This window comes from Ovis aries, chromosome 11, assembly GCF_016772045.2.
Source record: "Ovis aries strain OAR_USU_Benz2616 breed Rambouillet chromosome 11, ARS-UI_Ramb_v3.0, whole genome shotgun sequence".
Lineage (NCBI taxonomy): Eukaryota > Metazoa > Chordata > Mammalia > Artiodactyla > Bovidae > Ovis > Ovis aries.
Window position 1 is genome coordinate 2672227 of NC_056064.1, and position 27827 is coordinate 2700053.

Sequence of the window (27827 nt, forward strand, 5' to 3'; positions counted from 1 at the left end):
TGATCATGAAGGTGAAAAACTTATATGATGAGAATTTTAAAATATTAATAAATAAAATTGAAGATGAAACAAAGAAATTGAAAGGTATCCTATGATATTGCATTGAAAGAATTTTTATCGCTAGAAAGACCATACTACTCAAAATGATCTACACATTTAATGCAATCAATGAAATTACCCATTAATTTTTCACAGAACTAAAACAAATAATCGTAAAATTTATATGGAAACATAACAGACTCCAAAATGCCAAAGCAATTTTGATGAAAAAGAACAAAGTTGTAAACATAATCATCAAGACACTCTTTAGTCTGCCATTAAGATAGTGTCATCTGTGCATCTGAGTTTATTAATCTTTCTCTTGGAAATCTTTTTTCCAGCTTGTGCTTGATCAACACAACATTTTGCATAGTATACTCTGCATATAATAAGCTGGGTGACAGTATATAGACTTAAGATACTCTTTCCCCAATTTTGAAGCATTCTGTTTTTCCATGTCTGGTTCTAACTGTTGCTTCTTGACCTGCATACAGGTTTGTCAGAAGACAGGTAAGGCGGTCTGGTATTTCTATTTCTTTTAGGTGAGTGATCACACCACTGTGGTTATTCTGGACATTAAGACTCCCCCCCCCAGCCCCCCCCTACAGTTCTGTGTATTCTCTTTTATTTTTTTTTTATTTATTTTATTTTTTTAATTTTTATTTTTACTTTATTTTACTTTACAATACTGTATTGGTTTTGCCATACATTGACATGAATCCACCACGGGTGTACATGAGATCCCAAACATGAACCCCCCTCCCACCTCCCTCCCCACAGCATCCCTCTGAGTCATCCCCATGCACCAGCCCCAAGCATGCTGTATCCTGCATCGGACATAGACTGGTGATTCGATTCTTACATGATAGTATACATGTTTCAATGCCATTCTCCCAAATCATCCCACCCTCTCCCTCTCCCTCTGAGTCGAAAAGTCCACTATACACTCCTGTGTCGTTTTTGCTGTCTTGCATACAGGGTCATCATTGTCATCTTTCTAAATTCCGTATATATGTGTTAGTATACTGTATTGGTGTTTTTTTTTCTGGCTTACTTCACTCTGTATAATCGGCTCCAGTTTCATCCATCTCATCAGAACTGATTCAAATGTATTCTTTTTAGTGGCTGAGTAATACTCCATTGTGTATATGTACCATAGCTTTCTTATCCATTCATCTGCTGATGGACATCTAGGTTGTTTCCATTTCCTGGCTATTATAAACAGTGCTGTGATGAACATTGGGGTACATGTGTCTCTTTCAATTTTGGTTTCCTCTGTGTGTATGCCCAGCAGTGGGATTGCTGGGTCATATGGCAATTCTATTTGCAATTTTTTAAGGAATCTCCACACTGTTTTCCATAGTGGTTGTACAAGCAACTTATGCAACCCAATTCCAGAAAAATAAATGACCCAATCAAAAAATGGGCCAAAAAACTAAATAGATATTTCTCCAAAGAAGACATAGGGATGGCTAACAAATACATGAGAAGATGCTCAACCTCACTCATTATTAGAGAAATGCAAATCAAAACCACAATGAGGTATCACTTCACACCAGTCAGAATGTCTGCGATCCAAAAATCTGCAAGCAATAAATGCTAGAGAGGGTGTGGAGAAAGGGAACCCTCCTACACTGTTGGTGGGGTTCTGTGTATTCTTGACACCTCTTCTTAATATTTTCTGTTTCTGTAAGGTTCATACTATTTCTTTTCTTTATTGTGCCCATCTTTGCATGCAATTTTCCTTTAGTATCTCTACTTTTCTTGAAGAGATCTCTAGTCTTTCCCATTCTATTGTTTTCCTGTAGTTATTTTCATTGTTCACTTAACAAGGCCTTCTCATCTCTCTTTGCTCTTCTTTAAAATTCTCCATTCAGATGGGTACGCTTTTCCTTTGCTCTTTTGCCTTTTGCTTCCCTTCTTTTCTCAGCTATTTGTAAGACTACTTCAGAAAACCATCTTGCTTGGTTGCATTTCTTTCTCATGGGGATGTTTTTGGTTACCTCCTTCATTACAATAACTAGCCTCTACCCATATTTCTTCAGGCACTCTCTCTAACATATCTAAAATCTTGAATCTATTTGTCACTCACATGGTATAATTATAAGGAATTTTATTGAAGTTGTAACTGAATGACCTAGTGGTTTTCCCTAATTTCTTCAGTTTAAGTCTGAATTTTACAATAAAGATCTCGTGATCTGAGCCACGGTCAACTCCCAGTCTTGTTTATGCTGACTTGCACAGAGGTTCTCCATCTCTGAATCCAAAGAATGCAATCAATCTGATTTCAGTATTAACTATCTGGTGACGTCCATGTTAAGAGTTGTCTCTTGTTTTGTTATAAGAGGTTGTTTGCTATGACCAAACACCCTCTTAGCAAAACTCTATTAGACTTTGCCCTCATTGATTTTGTACTCAAAGGCCAAACTAAACTGTTATTCTAAGTGACGCATGACTTCTTATTTTTCCATTCCAGTCCCCTATGATGAAAAAGGCATTTTTTTTTAAAGTATTAATTCTACAAGGTCTTGTAGAGCTTCATAGAAACATTCAACTTCTTTGGCATTAGTAGATGGGGCATAGACTTGAATTTCTGTGATGTTGAATTGTTTGCCTTGGAAATGAACAGATATAATTCTGTCATTTTTGAGATTTCAACCAAGTACTGCATTTTGGACTCTTTTGTTGACTATGAGGCCTACCCCATTTCTCCTAAGAGATTCTTGCCCACAGTAGTAGATACAATGGTTATCTAAATTTAATTATTCCATTCTCATCCATTTTACTTCACCGATTCTTAAAATGTCAGTGTTCACTCTTGTCATCTATTGTTTGACCACTTCCAATTTACATTGATTTATGGACCTACCATTCCAGGTTCCTATCAATATAGTTCTTTATAGCATCCACAACTGACTGCAGTGTCCACTTTGGCCCAGCCTTTTCATTCCTTCTGGAGCTATTTCTCTGCTCTTCTCTAGTAGCATATTGAACACCTACTGACCAGGAGGGGGCACATCTTTCTACCTTTTTCTGCTGTTCATGAGGTTCTCAAGGCAAGAATGCTCAAGTGATTTGCCATTCCCTTCTCCAATGGACCACATATTTTCAGAACTCTCCACCATGACCCGTCCATCTAGTGCGGCCCTACGTGCCATCACTCATAGTTTTATTGAGTTACACAAGACTGTGATCCATGTGAACGTTTTGGTTAGGTTCTTTTTTTTTTTTTTTTCATTGTAGTTTTCACTTTTTCTGCCCTCTAATGGATGAGTATAGAGGCTTGTGCAAGATTCCTGTTGGGAAGGACTAGCTGTGGGGAAGACTGGTCTTGCTTTGTTGGGCAGGGCCATGCTCAGACTCTTGCTGCTTGGGAGAAAGTTATGACAAACCTAGACAGCATATTAAAAAGCAAAGATGTTACTTTACTGACAGAGGTCCTTATAGTCAAATCTATGGTTTTTAAAGTAGTCATGTATGGATGTGAAAGTTGGACCATAAAGAAAACTGAGCACTGAAGAATTGATGGTTTAAACTGTGGTGTTGGAGAAGACCTGAGAGTCCCTTGGTCAGCAAGGAAGTCAGACAGTCCAGAGGTTAATTGTGGATCTATCCCCGCTTCTGCGTGTCGGTCATCTCCAAGAGTTCATTCCCTGAGGCTGCCTTGAAGTACTTGAGTCTTCCCAGAGATGACTTGGTATGGAGATGGCATGATGCTTGGATTGAGGGGACCCTGGCAGCACCAGGTGCACAGTGAAGCCAGCAGCCATGGGTGCAGAAGATATGGCTCTATTATGATTCTTTTTTAGCCTCTGGCAGCTAGTGCTCAAAGAGCCTCCCTGGCTGGTCATTTTCTATTGATTGCGCAAAAGACAGCCTTAGCAAAGGTCTTTCTTTGTTGCTCATCACAGTATGTGATCAAATGTCACCCTCACTGGAGTTCTTCTCTATTGCACAGCTGCAGGTGCCAGCATGTGGGGAGAGAGAGTATAGTGATGTCTCCACTCCCTGCACGCGACTCAGCAATTACATCACGCATCCATGGCAACCTAGTTTCCTCCAAAGGCCTTCCCTGCTGCAGATTTCCTTCCTCCTATCGCCTCAGTCAGTCTACCTGTAGTCAACAGCAGTCCCTACCCTTGGATTGCTCTCCAACTCCCATGCTTTAGCTCCCAGTCACATTCCATGGAACTTGTGTCCCTGTCCAGGGTACATGTCCAGGAGGAGGAGTCCCCAGAGAATCTAACCTTGAAGGCCAGAGTGATTTGATTGCAGGGCAGGGTGAATCAGAAACTTCTCTCTTAGAGGGTGGACACGAATTTCTTAGAGGGGCCCAGAGGAAGAAAAAGGAGTGACCCTACAAGAAACTAAGCCAGACACGCATGCATGCATGCTAAGATAGACTGTAGCCGAGCAGGCTCTCCTCTCCATGGGATTCTATAAGCAAGAAAACTGGAGTGAGTTGCCTTGTGCTCTTGCAGGGTATCTTCCCAACCCAGGAATTGAACCCACATCTCATATGTTTCCTGGATTGGCAGGCAGGTTCTTTACCACTAGTGCCACCTGGGAAGCCAAGGCCATATTTATCTGATAGTGTTTAAGAGACCCACAGAGGCTAGCAGTAGCTGCGGCTCAGTACAGTAACAAAGATGCTGGTAGCAACAGTCCTGGGGAATACTCCCTGGTGTGAGCACTCCTGGAGGCTACCATTAACTCCACAAAACAGCCTGTAGGCTCCAGCGACAGGTCACCTCAGGCCAAAAAATTAACAAAGTACAAACACAGCCCCATCCATCAACAGAAAGCAGAGTAAAGATTTACTGAGCAGGGCCCTGCTCACAGAGGGAATGACCCAGCTCTGTGAATCACCATTCTCTTCCATGTGGAAGTCTGAAAAAGCCTCCTATGTGGCCTCATCCACCAGGGAACAGACAGTAGAGACAATAACTATTATTCTATAGCCTGGAAAACACAATCACAGAGAGACAATAAAAAATGTCAGAATGTGTCCCAGATATAAGAACAAGAGAAAAACCCAGAAGAACAACTAAGTAGAGGGGAGATAGGCAAACTTCTGAAAAAAATAATTCAGAAAAATGATAATGAAGATGGTCCAAGATATTGGGGGGAAATGGAGGCAAATACAAAAAAAAAATGCAAGAAATGTTTATCAAAAATCTAGAAGAATTAAAGAACAAAGAAAAGAGATAAATAATACAATAACTGAAATGAAGAATACACAAGAAAGAATAAATAGCAGAAGAACTTAGGTAGAACAGGTAAGTCACCTGGAAGACAGAATGGTGTTCTATCTTCCAGGACACAACTGCAGAACACTCATGCAGGAAAAACAACAACAACAACAACAAAACTGCAGAACAAAATAAAGAAAAACGCATTAAAAGAAGTGAAGATCTCTAGTAATTTTCTGGTGGTATCTTTAGGGTTTTCTATGTAGAGGACTATGTCATCTACAAACAGGAAGAGTTTTATTTCTTCTTTTCCAATCGAGATTCCTTTTATTTTTTAACATCTGAATACTGTGGATAGGACTTCCAAAACTATGTTGAATAGTAATGCTGAGAGTGGGCACCTCTGTCTTGTTCCTGTTTTTAGTGGAAATGCTTTTAATTTTTTGCCATTGAGGATAATGTTTGCTGTGGGTTTGTCATATATGGCTTTAACTTGAGGTATGTTCCTCCTGTGTTTGCCTTCTGGAGAGTTTTCATCATAAACTGGTGTTGAATTTTTTTTCAAAAGGCTATCTCTGCATCTCTTGAGGTAATCATATGGTTTTTATCTTTCAATTTGTTAATACGGTGTATCACAATGTTTGATGTGAGAATATTGAAGAATACTTGCATCCATAGGATAAAGCCCACTTGGTCATGGTGTATGATCTTTTTAATGTGTTGTTGGATTCTGCTTGCTAGAATTTTATTGAGGACTTTTGCATTAATGTTCTTCAGTGGCATTGGCCTATAATTTTCTTTCTTTCTGTTTATTTATTTTTTGACCGCTTTGTCTGGTTTTGATAGTAGGATGATGGTGGCCTCCAGAATGAGTATGGGAGTTTACCTTCCTCTGAAATTTTCTGGAATAGTTTAAGTAAGATAGGTTTTAGATCTCTAAATTTTTGGTGAATATAATAAAGTTGCAGGATATAAAATTAATACACAGAAATCCCTTGCATTCTTATACACTAACAATGGGAAAACAGAAAGAGAATTTAAGGAAGCAATCCCATTCATAACTGTAATGAAAAGAATAAAATACTTGAGAATAAATCTGCCTAAAGAAATAAAAGATGCATAAATAGACAACTAGCAAACATTGATGAAAGAAATTAAAGATCACACAAAAGATGGAAAAATATACCATGTTAATGGATTGGATGAGTCAATATAGTGAAAATGAGTATAATACCCAAATTTCTATAGATTCAATAAAATCCCTATCAAGCTACCAATAGTATTTTTCACAGAACTAGAACAAATCATTTCACAATATGTATGGAAGTACAAAAAGCCTTGAATATCCAAAGCAATCTTGGGAAAGAAGAATGGTACTGGAGGAATCAACCTGCTTGGCTTCAGACTATACTATAATGCTACAGTCATCAAGACAATATGGTACTGGCACAAAGACAGTAATATAGACTAATGGAAAAAAGTAGAAAGCCCAGAGATAGATCTACACACATATGGACACCTTATCTTCGACAAAGGAGGCAAAAATATACAATGAAGAAAAGACAATCTCTTTAAAAAGTGGCACTGGGAAAACTGGTCAACCACGTGTAAAAGACTGAAATTAGAACACTTTCTAACACCATACACAAAAATAAATTCAAGATGAATTAAAGATCTAAATGTAAAATCAAAAACTATAAAAGTCCTAGAGGAAAACATAGGCAAAACACTCTCTGACATAAATCACAGCAAGATCCTCTATGACCCATCTCTGAGAGTAATGGAAATAAAAGCAAAAATAAACAAATGGGACCTAATTAAACTTAAAAGCTTTTGCACAACGAAGGAAACTATAAGCAAAGTGAAAAGACAGCCTTCAGAACAGGAGAAAACAACAGCAAATTAATAAACTGACAAACAATTAATATCAAAAATATGCAAGTAGCATATGCAGATCAATATCAGAAAAATAAATGACCCAATCAAAAAATGGGCCAGAGAACTAAACAGACATTTCCCCAAGGAAGACTACAGATGGCTAACAAACACATGAAAAGATGCTCAACATCACTCATTAACAGAGAAATGTAAATCAAAACCATAATGAGGTTCCATCCAAGGATGGGGAACACATGTACACCCATTACTGATTCATGTCTATGTATGATGAAAATGATCACGATATTGTACAGTATTAGCCTCTAATTAAAATAGATGAATTAATTAAAAATAAAAAACTGATACAATAAACTTATTTACAGAACAAAATAAGACTGACAAATTAGAAGATGAACTCATGGTTACCAGGGAAGAAGAAAGGGGAGAAAAGGGGTAGACTGGGAGTATGGGAATGATTTATACACCTTCCTATATTTAAAATGAGTAACTGACGAGGGCCTAATGTACAGCACAGGTATTTCTGCTAAATATTATACAACAACATAAGGTAAAATAATGTATAGTTGTGGCGGATTCATGCTAATGTATGGCAAAACCAATATGATATTGTAAAGTAATTAGCCTCCAATTAAAATAAATAAATTTATATGAAAAAATAATAATAATAAATAATAGTTGCATGTGTATATATAACTGAATCACTTTCCGTACATCTGAAGCTAACAAAACATTGTTAATCAACTATGAAGAAGAAAGAAGAGTGCTTTACTTTGGGCATGTTCAGCTCCAATACTTTGGCCACCTGTTTCAAAGAGTCGACTTATTGGAAAAGACCTTGTTACTGAGAAATATTGAAGGCAGAAGGAGAAGGGGATGACAGAGGATGATATGTTTGGATGTCATCACTGATTCAATGGATGTGAGTCTGAGCAAATTCTGGCAGATGGTGAAGGACAGGGAAACCTGGGATTCTGGAGTCTATGGAGTGGCAAAGAGTTGGACATGACTGAGCAACTGAACAACAAATTTAGATTCAACCCGGCAGCCTTGCTACGGACCTTTGAACTAAGTGACTACACAGTGTGATTTCCCTGGATTTTATTTTATTTTCGTCTCCCAGACTTAGAGATAAAGAACTCTTATAACTGAAACACCACAGGTACAGGCAAAAAGAGATCTAACAAAAATTTGTTCTCTCTAATAAAAAAACTCAGAAAGCAACAGCCTTAATAAAAAGGAAGCTTTTACAGTAAGTTCTCTACTCTAGGCAATCACCACAAAACAAAAATAAAACCATGGACCTGCCTCCTAATCCATTCCAGCGAAGGCCAAGTGAGGGATCTTAGACTTCCACTATTATTGGATGTAGTGAGACTGTGCCATATCCCCACTGGGACTATGTTGCAGAAACCACATTTTCATCCTCACTGACCAGCAACAAGGCATCACTCTTTGGTGTAAGTGGAAATAACTGAGGAAACCAAGATTTCTATTAAACATTAATGAAGTGTTTCTCAACTTCCCAGTTGGGATGCTATCTGAGGATCCCAGCGGTGAATCATGACTTTCACTATTACCATTAGTACCAAGGCAACCCTTATCATGTTCACAGGACCATGAAAGGAACCATAATTATCACTTTTGTCCAATAGTAACAAGGAATATACCACCTTAAGGTGGCAATGGAAGTCCAGTAAGGAGTCTAGATTTCTACTTTTAACTAGTGGCAATATTTTAATTACTGTCCTCTATGTCATGATGTGACTTTCTGTCATTATATTTCTACTCCCTTTTAACTGTATTATTTTGCTTTGGTATAGTTTATTATGAACAAATAAATTGCTTTCTTAGTGTTTTAATATTAGTTTATTACCTTAATACTTCTTTGTTAAATATAGTTACATATATTTTGTGATTTCTCTAATTCCTGTACAAAGGTATTTTTGAAAAATTTTGTTTTATTTCCTAGGAAGAACAAATTTCTCCAGAACTAATTCCTTTTTCACCTTTATTCCCTTTTTATTTCACCATTTCCATTTCCTTTCATTTCTATTATTATTTGTCCTACTATTTTTTTCCTGTCATATCTTTCTAGACTCTTTGTTAAATACACTGCTTCCTTTGGATCTTGCACTTGATCAAGTATACTGTGAGTGTGTTAGTTTTTGTCTCACTTGAAACATTAGATCAGTTCTGTATTTGGGGTTTTTTTTTTTCAGAGTTTTAGATAAAAAATGACAGTTGTAGCTTCTGGTATTTAACCATTTTATGATTTTTTTTTTTTTAATCAGCTTGGGTCTGGGCTGGAGGCTAGGAAAGGGTTTTATAGCCAGTAAATGTTTCCACTTATGTTTATATTTTTAAAGTTCATACTGCCTTGTTGGAGTTATTATATAAAATAATGTGGGTATTGGTGGTGGGTGAGTTTTGACTTGTATGGTTACCCTGGCTTAACATGATTTTAATATTTGAATAATATTCATTCTTTCTTATTCCAAGGCCAGCACAAGAGATAAAAGAGAACTTTTGCTCACTCTTATTCAGTAGCAGATGGCCCTGGCTTGGGCTACTGTTTTTGTGTTTTAGCACATACATGTATAAAGTTTTAAATTTGCTTTTCATTAATTATTTAAATGTTGGTGATAATTAGTATTGTTGCTTTCCTCTCATCAGAAGGAAACTAAATGACACATTCTAATAATGCCACCAAAAACATGTTATAAACTAGTGAAATTAATTTTAATTACTTAACTGCCTTTCTCTACACAGTACTAATGTCTGATGGTGATTGTTGGGGATGGCAGGCCTGGACTGATGAGACAGTCATTTATGCAGATTATTATTGCTTACTTTCAATTTTCATTAGTTTATTCTTTTACTACTAGACAATACCTTATAAGATTTTTGGTACAGAATTTGTCTCACAGGGTTGAGTGTTACTAGTTTCTCTTTGCTATTTTTATTTCCTTTAGATGTGTAAGATGGATTCTGTGAAATTTAATTTAGTCTTCAAATTTTTTCAACTACCAAAATTTAGTTAGCAATATATTTATGATTCTAGCTGCATTATGGCAATGATAGAACTTGTATTGATTACAATATTTTTCACTTAGCTCTAAAGCCATTTATGGCAATAATAGCAATGAAACTTGCAATCTCAAGCCTTGTTTTAATTGGATAATTTATTATATTTCTTAATGAATATCCTTATTTATGAAAGTATTCTTAGAAATGCTCATTTTTGTCGGGAGAGTGATTGATGACTAAGGACAGATGTTTGAGTGCAAATCTATTGTTTCGAATGTAAAATCAACACAAAGTTCAAATCTTATCAATGGCAAGTCAATTGAAAATTACTTATCTACAGAAGGGATAGATAGTTTTAAGCTCTCAGTATTGACCAAAAACTAGTTAAACTAGTTGATCTCTTAGTGATATTCCCTAGTTTGCCTGATGCTGCCACCAAGGTTGGTGGTATAAGTAAATACACACACACACACACACACACACACACACACACACCTCTACATATACATATCAGCTTTCGGAACATTTGCCATGACTTTCAAAGAAGTTACAGTGTTCTACATCTTTTTAAATGTCACTAAAAATATCACAGTAAAGAAAGATGATACATTAGCTGCTCTTCTCTACATTCTAGCTTTGTCATTGAAGAAACAGCCATTTAGAATTGGAGCAAAATTTCCAGGAATGTCTCTAATAACTTGGAATAATTTTATTTCATTAAGAATGCTTTTATTTGAGGAAAATGTTGCCATATAGAGATGTCTCTAGTGAAAGGATAAAAAATGTGGTTTGCCCATAAGGTCAGAAAATATGAAAGCATGAGTCAAAACAACAAATATTTAAAAACATATTTCACATTTCAAATAATCACCCTCAATACATGTCCTTCAACCAGATATTCTCTCCTTTACTTGTTTGCATTTGGTGGCATTTGGAATATTAACCTTCAGACTACAATTTTATTTTTTCTACTTTCTCCTTTCCTAACTAGGACTAATTTTAATCAAATGGTAATTAAAATAGGTACTGCATAACCAACTCACTTTTATGCAAGTAACTAAAGCTTCTAGATCCATGCATTTTCCATTGCCAACTCTTGTTAGAAGCAATGACAAATAGTATTTTTACTTGCAGCACAACTCTTGTTGCAGTAATCGTTCAAGTTCTAATAAATCTCTTGCAAATACTTGTCTGGGCTTATCATTTTTTTCTTATTTTCCATAAAAGTATATAATTCATAGTTTCATGCTAATGATTCTAATAAAATATGATTGGTCATTATTTTATTATGAAATAGATGAAAGTTGTATCAGAAGGTGGGTTAGTTGTAGAAACCCCTGAACAAACATAAGCATTTTCATTGCTTAAATTCTTATTTGTTTCTCTTATATGATACCTGAGTATGATACAGAGGACTCTCCCTTAAAAAAGAAAAATGTTTCATGTGAAAAAAAATAACCTTGAGAAATATAATTACATATCTTGCTCACTCACTTTATCCCCATGTTATAAAAACAGATCACTCACTTACTTATAGTGAGGCAAATTTTTTATGGATCACTAAGCCCATTGTCATTACTTTTAAGATGAACTCTTGAGGAATCTCTACATGCACTCATTAAATAACATGCAAATTATAGATCCAATAAATGGAGCTGCTGTATGTGAAATTAAAAAGTAAGTTTCCTCCCAAACAGAGTGTCATGTCTCATAGCTGTTGATATATCATACAGTTTCCAATCTGGAGCTGCTTGAATGTCATTGGCAGCCTGGAGCTCAGAGCCCTGGATCGCTTGTCAACTTTGTGATCAGCCAAAAGCAGCCCACCTCTCCTTGGGAAGGGCTTGCCTGTTAGCCATTGCCAGACTCTGGTAAACAGCTCAGTATGCATCTGGTGATTATGAAATCTCATTTCATTGCATTACTAATTTACAGGGAATGAAATTATAAATAAGGTGATTACTGAGCATAATTTATGGTCCATGTAATTATATAGCTGTCAAAGTAGAGCTGGCAGTGGAATTGTGCAGAAGAAGGCTGCACTTTTGCCTGGTCTACTGAGTTTGCTAATTGTCCACAGCTGCAAATAATTTTTTGTACTGCAAGATCAGCAAACTTCAGTCTGGAGAGCCAGATAGAGCTGGTTATAATTACCTGCCTGACTGGAAATGTTGCCTACTAGTTTTGAAGATCTTCAGGTGATGGGAAATTATTCCTTTAGCCTTTAGATCAATGGAGAAGAACATGTGCAGCTTCCTGTGAGAAGAAACAAGAGCTAATGAAACAGTAGCAGTAATAAAACATGCAGGACCACAAACAAAAATATGTAAATATGTATTTTTCATACTTAAATGTACATAATAAATTAACAGTGGTAGAAAGGTAATTTAGTTCTGCTATAATGAAAAATAAATAGAAACAAAATCTACTTTGTTCTTTCTCAATAAATTAGATCTTTAATTATGACTTTGTTAAGAGCATCCCAGCATTTATGGCTTATGAAGGGGGCCATGTTTGCAAATAGTCAGAAGCAAGTGAAACATTCCAGAATATCTTAATATGTTGCCAAAATAAACAGGTGAGAAACAAAGCAAAAAGTGGGCCATTAAAACCAAAGGGCTTGTTTGCACAGTTACAATCTGATTTGATGGGCTTGTTCCCATTCCCCAATAGAACCACAGGTTGTTTTGCTGTTTTAATTTTGTAGATATTTTCTAGAAACCATAAGCTCTTCTTCATATAGCAGTTTGTGCTGTAGATAAATCTAAAAATGTTACTGTACAAACAGAGCTATGTAAACCCTATTGTCTATATAAACAAACCAGAGTCCCTCTACAACACTGATCTGTTGTTGCATGTGCTGTTAATAATTAGACTATAGAATTATTGTTCCCTTGTCTTTTTCTGCTAGTTTTAAGATCAGATATATCCAGATTTCTGCATGAGAATTCCTCCTGAATAATAGCAAATATTTTAATATATTTGCTACTTTCTTAGAACCAGAGGATAGTCAGAGAATGGAAGATTTGTTTTGGAGATCTGTCATATATTAATATAAATACTATCATCACTGATGGGAAGCAATTGATGTATTTTAAAGTTTTGAGTTAAAATAAAAAGTATGAGTAGTGATTTTGCAGTTAAATAGAATGTTACATATTACCAGTAGGACACAAATTAATTTCATTTAAAATTCTGAATTTATGATGTGCAAGGTGCATTGTGCAATTTTCTAATAGACTATAACATGATATAGTAATTTGATAGCAGAATAGTCAATCATCAGAATATATAATAGGAGTCTTTGAGAAGATCTGGGTATATGAATTTTTTTTTTAAATCTCAAAATTGATAAAATCATGTATTATAACTAGCAACTAGAGAACATTTTTTTCAAAAACCACTTTGTGGCTATGTGGTCCCTTAGGTTCCAATAAAGGAAGTAAGTAGAGATTTACAGTCAGAAAGATGTTCATATAAAACATTGTTTATTTGTAGTAAAATATTAGAAAGTCTAAATTCCATTTTATGTAAGATGGTTTTAGTAAATTATGATATATAATTAATATGTAATTTTAAGTAAAATGAGCAAAGAGAAGCATTCTATTGTAAGGATACTTTTAACCTGAATAAACTAGAAAATTGCAAAGACTTGGAAAAGAGAAAAATAAACAGTGAAGATGTTAGGTTTGTAGAATGATGCAAGCTGCTGCTACTGCTGCTAAGTCACTTCAGTCGTGTCCGACTCTGTGTGACCCCATAGATGGCAGCACACCAGGCTCCCCCGTCCCTGGAATTCTCCAGGCAAGACCACTGGAGTGGGTTGCCATTTCCTTCTCCAATGCATGAAAGTGAAAAAGTGAAAATGAAGTCGCTTAGTCGTGTCCGACCCTCAGCGACCTCATGGACCGCAGCCCTCCAGGCTCCTCCGTCCAAGGGATTTTCCAGGCAAGAGTACTGAACTGGGGTGTTGTTGCCTTCTATCTTTACTTAAAAAGTACTATTATTAAAAAGTTACTAATTTAACACATGTTAAAGAATATTTAAAGACAAAGCAAAAGCTGCCTTCCTCTCCCATTTCCTATTGAATTCTGAAGCTCTTAAAAGACTCTGTCTGGCAGATCACAGAACCCTAATTTCCCAGAGAAGGGCCAGAGCTCTGCATCAACTGGCAAGCTTTCTAACAGCCAGGACATCCTCAAGACTCATTTAATTAACTATAATATGCCACAAGCTCTGAAGCATCCAGGAAAAGATTTAGAAAATGCCTGCCCTTCCTGAACTGGTTCGTTTGTTGGTGTCAGTACAGCCAGGGAGGCTGAGTTTGTGAGGGAAATGTATCTGTAATGAGGTTGTAGGAATTGTTTGTCAAAAAGGAGACAGTCAAAACCAGCATTTCCTCTAAGTTAATAAAAATTCACAGTGGGCAACCCTATCTAAAGAATCACTCTTGTCTTTGTGTTTTAAGGTTATGGGAAATTCAGCTTCAGTTTCTCAAGGTTCTAATGCAAATTGATTTTCAGATAGCATAAATAACTGTATAGTAGAAAGCTAAAGAAAATAGGAAACAAATAGCTAACTTTCAAAAGAAAATAACAAATTATGATATCAAACAATTTACTCTTTTCTATGTGATTCTATGGAGTCATATTTTATTTAATAATAATGCATCACATTACAAGATAAATTTGATATCAATTTTCCCAGTGTCCAACCATGCAAATATCTAACAGAGGGGTAGTCTTAATACAGAAGAAGACTTTAATTGATTTATATTGGTTAATTTAATCCAAATGCACATGACTCTTTTTGCTTACTTCTCTGAGTAAAATCACCATATATTGTCTTAATTCTGCCTCCTTTTTCATATTCATGGTTCACAGAACATGGAAAAGTTGCATCCTTTCCACCTTAAAAATATTTTTGTTGCTTCTACCCTCTTCTCTCCCATATTATAAATATGTGTAAATATTTATCTATTCTTGACCAGGTTTCAGATGCAAGCATATTTAAATAACTTCTACATTATTCTATTCTATCACCTTATGCTTTCCAAAAACAGAGGGACAGATTGGTCTTGGGAAAAGATGACTCCTGTAAACCTCTCATGTTCCAAATAGAAAAGCACAAACACAATAAAATCAGTTTACTCTTCCCATTTAGGTAAAAAAGAAAAAAAAAAAATAGAGAGCAAATGTAGCTGAAGTTCATCATCAGATTCTTCCCATTAAACACAAAATCTTATCTATATTATGAGGCATCCCTCCCTACTATTTTTCTCTGTATCTCAATTGTCTCATAATAAAATATTTATCTTCATTTCCTTGATGTTCTGGGTACAAATGTGTACTCACAATGCAGCAATTAAAGATTTTAAATTAAAAAAAAAAAAATCAATACCCTAGATGGGTTCTGTCTTAGGCTTTGGGGGAAATAGTCATTCTTTTCTTTTTTCTCCATAATGTGGGTATTCATGGTATACTTCTGACATTATACTTCTTAGACTCCCCATCCATCAATTTTTTATAGGAAAGGGGTAGGTAATATTTTAAAATATGCTCCAATAACTGAGGCAGAAAAGATAATTTGTCTCTCTGTTATCACACCTCTAATATAGTTGCCATAAAACTTTTTGTCTTAATTGGAGTATAATTGATATACAATGTTGTTTTAGCTTCTGCTGTGACATGATAAATCAGCCATAAGTATACATATATCCCCTCACTCTTGAGCCTTCCTCCCATCTCCCATCCCACTCCTCTCAGTCATCACTGAGCACCAAGCTGAGCTCCCTCTGCTATACAACAGCTTCCCACTAGCTATCTATTTTACACAAAGAAGTATATATATGTCAGTGTTACTCTCTCAGTTTATCCACCTTCTCCCCTGCTGTGCCACTAGTCAATTTTATTTCTGTGTCTCTATTCCTGCTCTGCAAATAGGTTCCTCAGTATCATTTTCCTAGTAAACTTTTGCTTCCCTTCTTTCCCATTTTCTGAGAGGAATTGGAAAATTCCTTTTTAACAAGGAATGTTAATCTGAACATGCATTTTAATTAAGCAGTTTTCCCCTCTCTACTCTTATCAAAAATTTTAATGTCCCAGCTGCTAAGAAAAAAGATATTTAAACCTAGACATGATTTTCATAGCAATCAAATTGGATGCATTCAATCTAATACCAAGTAAACTATGCAATCCATGATTTGGGGAAAGAAGGCTACCCAAAGGAAGAAAACCATTTAGCAGGAATTCTGTTCAACAGGATTTCAGGTTTGCACATGACTTTCTAGTACGTATTGGTATCTTAAATATTCTTTACTTCAGGCTAGTATGTCAGACGCCATGGGAAGAAAAAGAAGCATTTATCACCCTATTTCAAAGAAGTGAATAATTGTTCTAATTTTTATTTTCTTTCATATTTTATTCTTTATTTTTCAAAAAGGTTAACTTCCCCTAGTGTTTATTTCATTAGCACAATGTTGAATTATTTCCATCTGGCAGGCTGGGGAAATTGTCATGCATATGGAGACCAAGCCAGAAACTAATATGATAAGTTACTTATTAGTTCTGGTTCTCTGGTTCTTTTACCCTAGTGGGGCTTGTGGAAATAATTAGTCTTCACTTATTTGTAATTCTTTTATTTAAAAGAAAGTGAATGCTGATATTTCTGTACAGAAAAGAAATACTTACATGGAGTCAAACAAACTAGGAATACTTGTTTCCATATCTAGACCTTGAAGCTGGTTATGGTGAATAGTGATATCCATTGTACAAAGGAACACAAAGGTGAAAGAATATAACCAAACTTCATTACTGATAGGCAAATCTGTGGAATTATTGCTTCTGAAAAATAGAGCTTCAATAAACAGATAATAAACTGGAAGCCTTTCACCAAGAACCAGTACTAAACTTAATCTGTCAAGTTTAGATTAGGAGAAAATATACAATGACACAAGCAAAGATAAAAGTGGGATAAACAATGAAGTACAATCAAGAAGGCACCATATGACTAAGATGTAATCTTCAATACTGGTGATCTTTTACAGGAATTTGGGTAAAAGTTGAGGATGTCAAGATCTCCAAAGCATAAGATTATCAGTAGAGAATAGTGCTTTCAATGCTTTGCAATAATCACTACAAAGGAAATAAACAGAGCACATGCAAATACAGTAATAAAATACACTTGTGTCCTAAATATGCCTTACAGGCAGCATAGATTGTAGTATATATAAAATAGAAACAATTAACTTCTCTGCATTGCTGCTGTCAGAGGGATATTTTGATGGTGCCAAATAAGTGCAATGGCATTTTTTTCATTGTCCTCTGAGAAAAATAGCAAAAGAGTTTGAAATGATCAAGGAAGATGATTAGATATCTTTTATAGCACATCTAGAAAATGGGTTTTCTTCACCTATCAATCTTCAAGCCATCACAAACTGATGGAACTGTTCATTCTATCAGATTTTCTACAGAAAGCTGATAGACCTAAAAACTATGTTCATATATATAGAAATGCAAATAAATTTTGTCTGGTTGTGTTCAATTGATTACCCCCTGTAGATAACTACCAACTGCACTCATTTGCATATTCATTTCAGTGTTTGTGATCAATTGCGTGTCTGTTTGAATTTTTTCATTGAGAGTTGGACTATAAAGAAATCTGAGCACTGAAGAATTTATGCTTTTGAACTGTGGTGTTGGAGAAGACCCTAGAGAGTCCCTTGGACTGAAAGGAGATCCAACAACTCAATCCTAAAGGAAATCAGTCCTGAATATCCCTTGGAAGGACTGATCCCAAAGCTGAAACTTCAATACTTTGGCCACCGGCTGTGAAGAACAGACTCATCGGAAAAGACCCTGATGCTGGGAAAGATTGAAGGCAGGAGGAGAAGGAGATGACAGAGGATGAGATGATTGGATGCATCACTGGCTGGATGGACATGAGTTTGTGCAAGGTCTCGGAATTGGTGATGGACAGGGAATTCTGGCATCCTATAGCCAATGGGATAGCAAAGAGATGGACACAACTGAGCAACTGAAGTGAAATGATGATGGGATGAAATTTGGCATGTATAAATTTTAAATTTCTATGAGATTTTTAATTTTAGTCTCTTCAAAAGTTAATGAAAGAATTTGCTTTCTTATAACCCTTGTCTTCTATAAGGGATGTTGACAATAAGGACTAAGGTTAGAGAGCAGTCCTGCTACATGGTGAAACCTAACCTGTTCCTGAAATAATAAGTAAAACACCAAGGAAAAACTTTATCTGAATCAAATTGATAAAGTCAGTATTCAAATGTCATGCTGAATAACTGATTCAGCAGACATTCAACTAAGGGATATAGTATATGGAAATGATTTGTCCAGCTTTGATGAAGGATAAATATGAATGGTATGAAAAACACCAAGAAGATAAAAGTACATAGAAAAATGTTTTAGAGTTGAATAGAGAGAATATTTCTAGCCATGCTTACTATAGTTTCCCATCTACTTGCTACTGAAAGAAAAAAAAAAACTATAATAAATAAATAAATAATTAATTAATATATATATATATATATATATATATATATATATATATACACACATATACATATGCCTATTTTTATGTGTCCCCTTCATGGTTCACAGCCTTGTCACGGCAAAGGGGCTTGCATAACTCAATGAAGCTATGAGCCATGCCATTCAAGGCAACCCAAGATGGATGGGTCTTGAGTCCTTATTCCAAAATTCATGCTTAAATTGAAGAAAGTAGGGAAAGCCATTAGGCCATTCACGTATCACCTAAATTAAATCACATAACAAAGACAGTGGAAGTGATGATTAGATTCAAAGGTTAAAATCCTTCAAGTTAGGTTTCAGTAGCATAGGAACTGAGAATATCCAAATATACAAGATAAGTTTAGAAAAGGCAGAGGAACCAGAAATCAAATTGCTAACATTTGTTGGATCCTGGAGAAAACAAGGGTATTCCAGAAACAAACATCTATTTCTGTTTCATTACCTATCCTAAACTTTTGACTCTGTGGATCAAAACAAACTGTGGAAAATTCTTAGAGGGATGGGAAGAAAAAAAAAAAAAACAACAAAACATTTTGCTTTCTCCTGAGAAACCTGTGTGCAAGTCAAAAAGTAACGGTTAGAACAAGATGTGGAACAATGGACTGGTTAATAATTGGGAAAGAAGTATGACAAGGCTGCAGATTATCACACTGCTTATTTACCTTATATGAAGAGTATATCAAGCAAAATGCCCGGCTGGGTCATATGGTAGGTCTAGTCCTAGTTTTGTAAGGAATCTCTGTACTGTTCTTCATAGTGATTGTATGAACCTATTTGCAGGGCAGCAGTGGAGACGCAGATCTAGAGAAGAGACTTGTGGGCAGAGTAGGGGATGGAGGGGGTGAGACAAATTGACAAAGTAGCACAGAAACATATAGATTACTATATGGAAACTGACTAGCAAGTGAAAATTTACTGTGTGACACAGAAAGCTCAATCCATCGCTCTGTGACAACCTAGGAAGGAAATGGGAGGAGGTTCAGGAGGGAGAGGACATATGTATACCTGTAGCTAATTCATGTTGATGTATGGCAGGAGGTAACACAATATTATAAAACAATTATCCTCCAATTAAAAGAGAGAGAGAGAGAGAGAGAGAGAGAGAGAGAGAGAGAAGAAAAAAGCTGCCTGGATGGATGAATCACAAGCTGGAATAAAAATTTCTGGGAGAAATATCAACAAATTCAAACATGCAGATGATACCACTTTAATGGTAGAAAGAGAAAAGGAACTGAAAACTCTCTTGACAAGGGTGAAATAAGAGAGAAAAAGCTAGCTTAAAACTCAACATTAAAAAAACAAACAAACAAACAAATAAAAAAACTAGGATCATGGAACCTGGTCTCATCACTTCAATGCAAATAGAAGCAGAAATAGCGGAAAGAGTGACAGTTTTATTTGCTTGGGCTCCAAAATCACTGTGCTTAGTCGCTCCACCATGTCGGACTCTTTGCCAACTTATAGCTATGGCCAACCAGGTTCCTCTGTTAATGGGGATTCTCCAGGCAAGAATACTGGTGTGGATTGCCATACCTTTCTCCAGGGAATCTTCCCAATCCAGGGATTGAACCCAGATATCCCATATCCTTTACTGTTTGAGCCACCAGTGAAGCCCTAGACAGCATATTAAAAAGCAGAGACATCGCTTTGCTGATGAAGGTCCATCTAGTCAAAGCTATGGTTTTCCCAGCAGTCATGCACAGATGAGAGCTGGACCGTAAAGAAGACTAAGCACCAAAGAACTGATGTTTTCAAGTTGTGGTGCTAGAGAAAACTCTTGAGAGTCCCTTGGACAACAAAGAAACCAAAACAATCAACTCTAAAGGAAATCAACCCTTATATTTATTAGAAAGACTGATACTGAAGCTGAAGCTCCAATGTTTTAGTCACCTGATGTGAAGAATTGATTCAATAGAAAAGACCCCATTGCTAGGAAAAACTGAAAGCAAAAGGAGAAGGGGGCAGTGAGGATGAGATGGTAGGATAGCATCACTGACTCAATCGATGTAAGTTTGAGAAAACTGTGAGATAGTGAAGGATAGGGCATCCTGGTGCACTCCAGGCCATGGGGTCACAAAAAGTCAGAAACAACTTAGAAACTAAACAACAAACAGTATTTTTATGTGTACATTAAGTAAAAAGTGAAAGTGAAGTTGTGTCCGACTCTTTGTGACCCCATGGACTGTAGCCCACCAGGCTTCTCTGTCCATGGGATTTTCCAGGCGAGAGTACAGGAGTGGGTTGCCATTATATTAGGCTATGTAATCCTATATCAGCTCCATTATTATCAGCATATTGTCCTGTTGACAAAAGTTGTAAATTAATCAATTCTTCCATGGGTTACTATAGATCATACAATATGTTATTTCTAATTATTGTGTCCTGCTTAAATAAAATCTGATAAGTAATACTTTATAAAAGTCTATCTCAGGAGACATATCTATCCAGGTATGCCTCATATTGCATAAGCATTTAGGGTATCATTTCATAAAAGTGAGTAAACTGAATGAATACTGCAGAGTTATATAACAATAGTACCCTGATATTTCTGTGCTTTTAGCTGTCTATTCTGTTGACAAAATTTGTCATGGTGAATTACTATATACTTTAAAAAATGTTAATTAGTATTCCAGTTTGCTTTGCTCCATCCCATCTTGTGTCTAATGGATTATCTTCGGAATTATGGATATGAGCTAGCAATGCCAATGGTAATTGGACTTCATATTTAATATTCTATTACTCCATGGCACATATTACAGGAGACAGAAATCATCAGGAGTCATCTTGAAGGCTGCATACCACTCCTTATTCATACATAAGAACTACTTAAAGAACCATTATTACTTGGTGGAGAGGATATGGAGAAAGGGGGGCACACTTACACTCTTGGTGGTAATGTACATTGGTACAGCCACCTTGGAAAACAGTGTGGAGATTGCTTTAAAAGCTAGGAATATGACTTAGCAATCTGACTGCTAGAAAAACCAGAAATGAAAGAGACAAATGCACCCCAGTGTTCACTGCAGCAATGTTTACAATAGCTAGAACATGTAAGCAACCTAGATGTCCATTGGCAGATGAATGGATAAGAGAGTTGTGGTACACAGATTCAATGGAATATTCAGTTCAGTTCAGTTCAGTCACTTAGTCGTGGCCAACTCTTTGTGACCCCATGGACTGGAGCATGCCAGGCTCGCTGTTCACCACCAACTCTCAGAGCTTATTCACACTCATGTCCATCGAGTTAGTGATACAATCTTATCATCTAATCCTCTGCCTTTTTCTTCTCCTCCTGCCTTCAATTTTTCCCAGGATCAGGGTCTTTTCCAATGAGTCAGTTCATCTCATTAGATGCCCAAAGTATTGGAGCCTAAGCTTCAGCATCAGTCCTTCCAAGGAATATTCAGGACTGATTTCCTTTAGGATTGAATGGGCGGATCTATGTGCAGTCCAAGGGATTCTCAAGAGTCTTCTCCAACACCACAGTTCAAAAGCATCAATTCTTTGGTGCTCAACTTTCTTTATAGTCCAATTTTCACAGCCACACTGGAAAAACCATAGCTTTGACTAAAAAGGCCTTCGTTGGTAAAGCAATGTTTCTGCCTTTTAATATGCTGTCTAGGTTTGTCACAACTTTCCTTCCGAGGAGCAAGCATATTTTCATTCCATGGCTGCTGTCATCATCTGCAGTAATTTTGAAGCCCAAGAAAACAAAGTATATCACTCTTTCCATTATTTCTTCATCTATTTACAATGAAGTGATGGGACTTGATGTCATTATCTGCATTTTTGTAATATGGTGTATTAGGCCAGGATGTTAACTCTACTCTTTCACTTTCATCAAGAACCTCTTTAGTTCTTCCTCACTTTCTGTCATAAGGGTGGTGTCAACTGCATGTATGGGGTTATTGATATTTCTCCTATCAATCTTGATTCCAGCTTATGCTTCATCCAGGCCTGCATTCCCCATGATGTACTACGCATATGACAGAAAGTTAAGAAGAACAAAAGAGCCTCTTGATGAAAGTGAAAGAGGAGAGTGAAAAAGTTGGCTTAAAGCTCATCATTCAGAAAACTAAAATCATGGCATCCGGCCCCATCACTTTCATGGCAAATAGATGGGGATTCAGTGGCTGACTTTATTTTTCTGGTTTCCAAAATCACTGCAGATGGTGATTGTAGCCATAAAATTAAAAGACGCTTACTCCTTGAAAGAAAAGTTATGATCAACCTAGATAACATATTAAAAAGCAAAGACATTACTTTGCAAACAAAGGTCTGCCTAGTCAAGGCTGTATTTTTTCCAGTAGTCATGTATGGATTTGAGAGTTGGACTATAAAGAAAGCTGAGCACTGAAGAATTAATGCTTTTGAACTGTAGTGTTGGAGAAGGCCCTTGAGAGTCCCTTGGACTTCAAGGAGATCCAACAAGTCCATTCTAAAGGTGATCAGGCCTGGGTGTTCATTGGAGGGACTGATGTTGAAGCTGAAACTTCAATACTTTGACTATCTGCTGCAGAGAGCTGACTCATTTGAAAAGACCCTGATGCTGGGAAAGATTAACTGTGAGAGGAGAAGGGGATGACAGAGGATGAGAAGGTAGGATGGTATCACTGACCCAATGGACATGGGTTTGGGTGGACCCCGGGAGTTGGTGATGGACAGGGAGGCTTGGTGTGCTGAGTTTCATGAGGTCGCCAAAAGTCAGACACAACTGAGGGACTGAACTCTGAACTCAGAACTATGCATAAGTTTAATAAGCCGAGTGACTATAAACAGCAATGGCATACTCTTTCCCTAATTTGGAACTGGCCGTTCTATGTCCATTTCTAACCATTGTTTCTTGACTGGCATACAAATTTTTCAGAAGGCAGGTAAAGTGGTCTGGTACTTTCGTCTCTTAGAATTGTCCACAGTTTCTTGTGATCAACCAGTTAAATGTTTTGGTATAGTCGATAAAGCAGAAATAGAGGTTTTTTGCAAGTCTCTTCCTTTTTTTATGCTCCAATGGATGTTGGCAATTTGATCTCTGGTTCCTCTGACTTTTCTAAATCCTGCTTGAGCATCTAGAAGTTCTCAGTTCATGTACTGCTGAAGCCTGGCTTGGGGAATTTCGAGCATTACTTTGCTAGTGTGTGAGCTTAGTACAAGTATGCAGTAGTCTGAACAATTTTTGGCACTGCCTTTCTTTGGGATTGAAATGAAAACTGACCTTTTCCAGTCCTGTGGCCACTGCTGAGTTTTCCAAATTTATTGACATATTGAGTGAAGGACTTAACAGCATCAACTTTTAGAACTTGAAATAGTTCGACTGGAATTCCATCACCTCCACTAGCTTCATTCATAGCAATGCTTCTAAAGGTGCACTTGACTTTGCACTCCAGGATGCCTGGCTCTAGGTGAGTGATCACACCACTGTGGTTATCTGGGTCATGAAGATCATTTTTGTATAGTTATTCTGTGTTTTCTTGCCACTTAATATCTTCAGCTTCTGTCGGGTAAATAACATTTCTATCCTTTATTGTGCCCATCTTTTTATGAAGTGTCCCCTTGTTATCTTTAATTTTTGAAGAGATCTCTAGTCGTTCTCATTCTATTGTTGTCCTCTCTTTCTTTACACTGATCACCGAGGAAGGCTTTCTTATTTTGTTCTGCTACACTTTAGTACTCTGTATTCTGATGGCAATATCTTTCCTTTTCTCCTTTGCTTTTTGCTTCTCTTCTTTTCTCAGCTATTTGTAAGGCCTCCCCAGACAGCCATTTTGCTTTTTTGCATTTTTTTCCCATGGGAATGGTCTTGATCCCTGTCTCCTCTACAGTGTCACGAGCCTGTGTCCATAGTTCTTAAGGCTCTCTATCAGATCTAGTCCCTTAAATCTATTTCTCATCTCCAATGTATAATCAAAAGGAATTTGATTTAGGTCATACCTGAATAGTCTAGTGGTTTCCCCTACTTTTTTCAATTTAAGTCTGAGTTTGGCAGTAAGGAGTTCATGATCTGAGCCACAGTAAGCTCCCAGTCTTGTTTTTGCTGACTCTACAGAGGTTCTCCATCTTTGGCTGCAAATAATACAATCAATCTGATTTCGGTGTTGACTATCTGGTGATGTCCATGTGTAGAGTCTTCTCTTGTGTTGTTGGAAGAGGGTGTTTTCTCCGACCAGTGCATTCTCTTGGCAAAGCTCTATTAGCCTTTGCCAGCTTCATTCTGTATTCCAAAGCCAAATTTGCCTGTTATTCCAGGTGTTTCTTGACTTCCTACTTTCCCATTCCAGTCCCCTATAATGAAAAGGCCATCTTTTTTGGGTGTTAGTTCTAAAAGGTCTCGTAGGTCTCCATAGAACAGTTCAACTTCAGCTTCTTCAGCATTACTGGTTGGGGCATATTCTTGGATTACTGTGATATTGAATGGTTTGCCTTCAAAACGAACAGAGATCATTCTGTCATTTCTGAGACTGCATCCAAGTACTGCATTTCGAATTCCTTTGTTGACCATGATGGCTACTCCATTTCTTTTAGGGATTCCTGCCCACAGTCATAGATATAATGGTCACCTGAGTTAAATTCACCCATTCCAGTCCAATTTAGTTCACTGATTCGTAGAATGTTGATGTTCACTCTTGCCATCTTCTGTTTGACCACTTCCAATTTGCCATGATTCATGGACCTGACATTCCAGATTCCTATGCAATATTGCTCTTTACAGCATCAGACCTTGCTTCTATCACTAGTCATATCCACAACTGAGTATTGCCTTTGCTTTGGCTCCATTCCTTCATTTACTCTGAATTTATTTCTCCACTGATCTCCAGTAGCATATTGGGCACCTACTGACCCGGGGATTCCCCATTCAGTATCTTATCATTTTGCCTTTTCATACTGTTCATGGGGTTCTCAAGGCAGGAATACTGAAGTGGTTTGCCATTCCCTTCTCCAGTGGACCACATTCTGTCAGACCTCTCCACCATGACCCATCTGTGTTGGGTAGCCCCACATGGCATGGCTTAGTTTCTTTGAGTTAGACAAGGCTGTGGTCCATGTGATCAGATTGACTAGTTTTCTGTGATTTTGGTTTCAGTGTGTCTGCCCTCTGATGCCCTCTCACAATACCTACCATCTTACTTGGGTTTCTCTTCCTTTGGACGAGGGGTATCTCCTCACAGTTGCCCCTCCTGACCTTGAAATTTGAGTAGCTCCTCTAGACCTTCCTGCGCCTGCACAGCCACCGCTCCTTGAACATTGGGTTGCTCCTCTCGGCCACCGCCCCTGACCTTGGGCGTGGGGTAGCTCCAGAATACTGGAGTGGGTAGCCTTTCCCTTCTTCAGAAGATCTTCCCAACCCAGGGATCAAACCCAGGTCTCCCACATTGCAGGCAGATTCTTTACCAGCTTAGCCACCAGGGAAGCAATTGGTATAAGGACCTTCACAAAGAAGTCATGATGGAGAAAAAGATGACATTGTTGAAAATGTGAGGATTACAAAAGAAGGCCACTGAAAGAAAGATTAGAACATCAACATTATCAGAACAGAGACATTTCCCTGTGTCACAGGGTTTAAATTCACAATATGTATGATTTACAATTTTTAGCTAACTGTTGTCATTTAACTCGAACATGTCTGCTTATGTCTAGAAAAGTGGTTTGTATATCTGTGTATTGCATAATTTATTTCAAAGTCAGTCCTTTCATCTTATTCTTCCTATCCCTCCTTTTGACATATTTCATTAAAATAAATCTCTACATGAACTGAAATATAAACATTTGTCTTTCTGGAAGCACTTTTCAGTCACCGCACTGTGTCCAGAATAAGGAGACCAAAATCTAGGACTAGAATACCTACACATGAAATAAACAGAAGTACTCTTTAGGAAGAAAATTCATTGTCACCATCATAGATCTATTCATTGGGTAATTTTGTTAATCTTTCTTCCTTTGTAATTGACTCAAAGTCACTGCCTTATGTAAATAAAACTTACTGTCCTCCAAATGAGCCAAGCATTAAAGAAGTATATCCATCTGAGTGATTAGATTAGTGCCTGCAAATGTATGAGTTTATCTCTTTACTGGTGATGTATACTGTCTTGTACCATGTCCCTTAAACAGGAACTTGACTTATTTTTAAAGTTGTTTGATCCACTCTAACAGAAGCAAAGTGACTGTAATTTCTGCCTCATTTTCGAGTAATAAGAATTTTATCTCTAATATACCCAGACACCAATTTTCTTCCCATCCTTTGGTGACTACAAATCTAAGATCCTATTATTGAGGTCTTGATCCTGGAGAATAGTGCCATCTTTTAAATTGAATTACTGTTTATCATTCCTTATCTACTTCTTCACTTCAATATTAGATCAGTCCTGTGTTTGACTTTTACCAACTTTCTTCCTAGATATGAGTAATTCTCTTTTCTACTACCTAGTCTAGAATACACACCACAATCCCTACCTACTCCCCCCCCCCCCAACCCCATCCACCAACGCCGCCATACACATGCACATTCATGAACAGGAGCCATGTCTATTTCTGTACTACAATTTATTGGCCATGATTGGAGAAGCCTGCTTACCTCCTAAAAGAAAGATTATTTCCCCTGAATGGTATCTAGCCTTTGTTATCCCCAAACAATATTTTGCAATCTGCTCTTATTCTGTAATATTAAATGAACCCAGTTTTGCCCTGTGTAATGGAATATGTCAATTAAGACCATTTCAGACTTCAGTTCAGTTCAATTCAGTCACTCAATCGTGTCCGACTCTTTGTGACCCCATGAATCGCAGGACACCAGCCCTCCCTGTCCATCATCAACTCCCGGAGTTCACTCAGACTCACGTACATTGAGTCACGGATACCATCCAGGCATCTCATCCTCAGTCGTCCCCTTCTCCTCCTGTCCCCATCCCTCCTAGCATCAAAGTCTTTTCCAATGAGTCAACTCTTCGCATGAGGTGGCCAAAGTACTGGAGTTTCAGCTTTAGCATCATTCCTTCCAAAGAAATCCCAGGGCTATCTCCTTCAGAATGGACTGATTGGATCTTCTTGCAGTTCAAGGGACTGTCAAGAGTCTTCTCCAGCACCACAGTTCAAAAGCATCAATTCTTCGGCACTCAGT